The sequence below is a fragment of the Podarcis vaucheri genome, assembly GCF_965113315.1.
Source record: "Podarcis vaucheri genome assembly, chromosome: 13".
Lineage (NCBI taxonomy): Eukaryota > Metazoa > Chordata > Lepidosauria > Squamata > Lacertidae > Podarcis > Podarcis vaucheri.
This window is the reverse complement of record NC_138751.1, coordinates 44,479,358-44,483,707: the sequence shown is the minus strand read 5'-3', so window position 1 is coordinate 44,483,707 and position 4,350 is coordinate 44,479,358.

Below are 4,350 nucleotides of genomic sequence, written 5' to 3'. Positions count from 1 at the left end.
GCGCGCCTGCGCGAAGGCGGCGGAAGCTGCGCATGGGCAGTACGGGCCAGCTCTCCCTTAACCGCCGCCTCAGGAGGTTTGCAGAAAGGGCTGAGGCGACGCCCGCGAAGAGCCGGTTTCTCTGTCAGGGCGCGCGGGACAAAAACAATGGCAAAAGAAACCAGCCCGTGTCGCTTCTTGCCGAGGGCGGTGAGAGAAAAAGAAGCGCGTTGCTGGGAATTCGCGAGTTCATTCAGACGTGCTCGGAAAACCCGAGAGTTGCCCAAGTTGCTGCCATTCTGCGTGTCAGCGCAATACTCAAGTGCAGACCCTCTTTTCGCTCCATGGGATACTTGCCCCCCAAGGAAGCGCCCCTTTGGTTGGGATTTAGCGAGAAACCCGCCTTGCAAGCCGCCTCGGTGAAATGCTTTGGACAGATCCTGCTGCTTTCAGAGCGATCCTTGCTCGACGGTGCGCTCTCTCCCCTTGGAGGTTTTGAAGTAAGAGTTTTTTAGATGTGATGGATGATCTAGCTGAGATTCCTGCACATGCAAGGGGTTGCAGTAGGTAATCCTCGGGATCCCAACTCCACAATTCTTTGCAGAGGATTTTGCCATTTGGAGCCACAGAGAAAGTCTGCTCCAGCCCTTTGTCCTGACAGCCCTGGAATTCCTCATTTTTCCAAGATAAACATTGCCCTGGAAAGACTTACCTTTCCAGACATAACGCACCTCGCACCGTCCCAGTCACTCACCTGTTAACATGCTCCAGTTGGTCAATGTCCTCCTTAAATTGGGGCATCCAGAACATGGGTGTAGCGGGGGGGGGGCAGCTGCCCCCTAAATCAAGTAAATAAATAAAAATACTTAACTGACTAATTGTGTTGCAGAGAACCCAGTTCTGCCCACCCAACCCAAGCCTGGCCTCCAAAAAATAAATCCTGGCTACGCCCATGATCCTGAACTAGTCAGTGTAGATTATCCTCATGGTTTTCTCAACAGTTTCCACTGTGGAAGGATGTGTGGATCCAGAATTAGCCTCCACAGTCACGGACTCACTGGTAAGACCGTGTTCATGGAAGACAGTCTTACTCGGCTACGAGTGATCGCCAAAGAAGAAGAAGAAGAAGAAGAAGAAGAAGAAGAAGAATGGAACTCATATGTATACACTGTACCTTTAGAGCACATTTGAAGGACACTATTTCCCCAAATAATTATAGACACTATAATTTGTTACAGGTTGCTGGGAATTGTAACTGATGGGTAAATAATGCCCAGGATTTTTGGAGGGAAACGATGTGTTTTGAATGTACATTAAAGGTATAGTGCATTAGCTTCTGGATTCTTTTCACATGATCAGCCACCACCACCCATTTTTTAAAAAAAGACCAGCATTTACTCACCACCAGTCTCCTGGCATCTGACCCATTCTGAAATATCACTTTCAGTAGCTCTGAAATACAGTAAAGGATATCAATACAGTAAAACATCAAGCCAGCAGAGAAGGCAGTTTAAAACTGGCCTCAATAGTCAGGAAACACCTAAGAAGAAAATTAAGTTTTTATGAGGGGAACAGACTGTCAAGGAGGAACAAGTTCTTAAAAATCCCCCATCCAAATTCAAATGGCAGGTCAAATTCAAATAGCTGTTCAATTTTTCTTATATTTACTTTAAAATACTAAAAACATCAGACAGCTACAATGCAAGATTCAAGTAGCACGTCAAATGTATGGTGTTCAGCACAGGCGAGTAAAACCAACCTGTCTTTATAGCAACTGTAGGAGTCTGGCAACTAACCAGCCACCTGCCTCTGCTAGTCAATCGATTCCTGATGCATACCCCTGTTTGAGCCCACCGTATTTCAGATGTGTTTGTTCCACAAAACAGGTGCCATTGGAAGCCCCTTTAACACCCTGTATGTGCTGTAAAATGAAAATGTTCAGAAGTCATTAAATATATATATATACTTGGAAAGATAGTGCTACACAGAATCAATGCTACACACGCACACCCCCAACTTTAAAAATGATTGCTTTGGGGTTTCCAGTATTCATTGCAACTGTAGTCTAGGCTGGAAGGAAAAAACCCTGCTTGCTCTCCTAAATGAACCTGTCATTAATTGACAAACAAAATGCCTAGTAAGCTGTCTTCAACCCTTGTCATGTTGACACCTTTCCATTCATTCTGAATAATTCAGACATCCGGGAGGGTAAGAAAGAAATTGGCCTGCCCAGAGTGATGCTGAATGCAATGTCTGTACTCAGATTACTATGTAGAAAGCAAACACTCCATATCATTTGGTGTAGATGAGTTACCCTAAAGCACCTTAACCCTCAGAGTTCTCCATCTTGCACTTTTGGGTGGCATGATTGATAGAAAACCATCGCTTGCAGCTTTTCCCACCATGGGATTGCAGTGATGATGAGGAAAGGCACCCACACAGCTGTGACAGTTACAGAATCCTGATTCCCCCACCCCCAACCTCAGTAACCTACATCAGGGTTGCCAACCAGCCAAACAAAATTAGCTTGGCCTACTCTTCTGTCCATGATTAATAACTGCTGCACAACATACTTCTCTTAAATGGACAGTCAGACTGGAAGGGATCCTGAGGGTCATCTAGCCCAACCCTCTTCTGGTGCATCATCTTTAAACTGGGCTTCAAGTATGGGTGTAGCCAGGATTTATTGGGGGGGGGAGACCTCAGTTAAATGATATATATATATGAATGACGCGGGTGGCACTGTGGTCTAAACCACAGCTTAGGACTGGCCGATCCGAAGGTCAGCAGTTCAAATCCTGGCGACAGGGGAAGCTCCCGTTGTTCTGTCCCAGCTCCTGCCCACCTAGCAGTTCGAAAGCACGTCAAGTGCAAGTAGATAAATAGGTACCGCTCCGGCGGGAAGGTAAACGGCATTTCCATATGCTGCTCTGGTTCGCCAGAGCTCGCCACATGACCCAGAATCTGTCTGTGGACAAACGCCGGCTCCCTTGGCCTATAGAGCGAGATGAGCGTGCAACCGCAGAGTCGTCTGTGACTGGACCTAATGGTCAGGGGTACCTTTACATATATGTATGTGTATACACACACACACACACACAGTGGTACCTCGGGTTAAGAACTTAATTCGTTCCGGAGGTCCGTTCTTAACCTGAAACTGTTCTTAACCTGAGGTACCACTTTAGCTAATGGGGCCTCCTGTTGCTGATATATATATATATGGGGGCATCTGCCCCTCCTGCCCTCCCTTGGCTACACCCATGGCTTCAAGTGGACAGTCCTTTCAAAAGAGGACTGGTTCATGTAAATCAGGATACATCAGCACCCCACCCTTGTGCCATGTGAGCCCATGGTTTTTTAACAGAGCCCGAAGCAGCTGACCTTCAGCCTCATAACCAATAAATCCATTGAGCTCCCAGTTAGTGGGTGGGAGAGCATAGCTGCAGCATAGGATATGTAGCTTGTTTTATGAAGTAACCATGAATAACAAGGAAATCAGAGGCAGAGAGGTGGTGTTGAGCGAACCTCTCCGTCGCCTTTCACTTGAAACCGCGCTCTTGTTCCGTTTCCCAATGCATAAGGCGATCCGAATTGCATCTGGAGGAGTTTCCTATGTAAGCCTCCCCCTCTCAAGCCCCTCCCTCTCCCCTCAGTTTTGCCCTTCCCGGCCGCCGTAGCTCACAAAGTCTTTAACAACTGTAGCTATTGGCAGGAAATTTAAACTTGGTTCATTGGCAGTTTCGGGAAAACAAGGTCTTACATTCATGGGCGGATGAAAGTTTTGCATGTAAGTAAAAGGTTCGATTTTTAAGGAATGCTGGCTGAGGATCCCATCCCACTGATGGGATCTGCTTAAAGCCTTTTACTCAATTGCATGTTTTTGGTCTCGTGAACGTGTTTGTTCACACATTATTGCTAAATAGCCTTCGCTATGTTAATGGGTCCCGCTGCGATTTTGCATGGTGTTCCCCAGTGAATGCAAGAGTTATGATTCCCCAGTTACTCTGCGTGCTCCTCATTTATTTTCTTAAATGGACAACGTGCCTGCAAGGGCGGGTGCGGTGAGGTGGGGGCTCTGAAACATTCGGGTCATTGTGAAAACAAAGCAGTTTTTGTCATGTGAATTTGGAGGAAAAGAAAGCTGTGAGTTGGCTGAGGCATGCTTGGGGTGCAGTTATTCACTCTTTAAGGGCCTGTTACAGGGTTAGTGCATTTGACTGCTTTAATATGAGGTTTTCTGGTCTGCAGTATAGCAGAACTTTTATCTGTGCTCTTGGGACCTCTTTGTTTTAAATATTCTTGGAGCTTCAGCAAATGTCCTCAGAAAGTGACAACTTCAAGGCTGATAACTTTATTTTCCTTTTATTTTAG